Source organism: Sinocyclocheilus rhinocerous, unplaced genomic scaffold (assembly GCF_001515625.1).
Source record: "Sinocyclocheilus rhinocerous isolate Xijiao unplaced genomic scaffold, SAMN03320098_v1.1 scaffold41047, whole genome shotgun sequence".
Lineage (NCBI taxonomy): Eukaryota > Metazoa > Chordata > Actinopteri > Cypriniformes > Cyprinidae > Sinocyclocheilus > Sinocyclocheilus rhinocerous.
In genome coordinates, this window is record NW_015666426.1 from 381 (window position 1) to 639 (window position 259).

A 259-nucleotide genomic window follows, 5' to 3' on the forward strand; every position below is an offset into this window, starting at 1 on the left:
TGAAAATGGACCTCCTTCGAGCCGGAGTCGAACCAGCGACATAAGGATTGCTTACACTCCCACCTATAGTCCTCCGCTCTACCAGCTGAGCTATCGAAGGCACTGGGACTAAGACAGAACCTCAACCTAATAGGGTTCTGTAGCTCTACTGCTGGCCAAAAATCTCTTCTGGTGCAGGAAGACGTGATGGCTTTTTGAGGAGGGAAGCAAAAAGGAGCCCACCTTCCCATACCGGGAGACGAACACGGGCCACCTGGGT

At 52.9% G+C, this 259-nt stretch overlaps 1 non-coding gene across 1 annotated transcript; it reads right to left on the reverse strand.

The window, feature by feature from the left end:
- Nucleotides 1–12: 12 nt before the first annotated feature.
- trnay-aua (transfer RNA tyrosine (anticodon AUA)) lies at nt 13–100 on the reverse strand. Its single transcript is given in 2 exon segments — nt 13–48; nt 64–100. It is a non-coding gene; the product is annotated as a tRNA-Tyr (tRNA).
- Nucleotides 101–259: the final 159 nt, after the last annotated feature.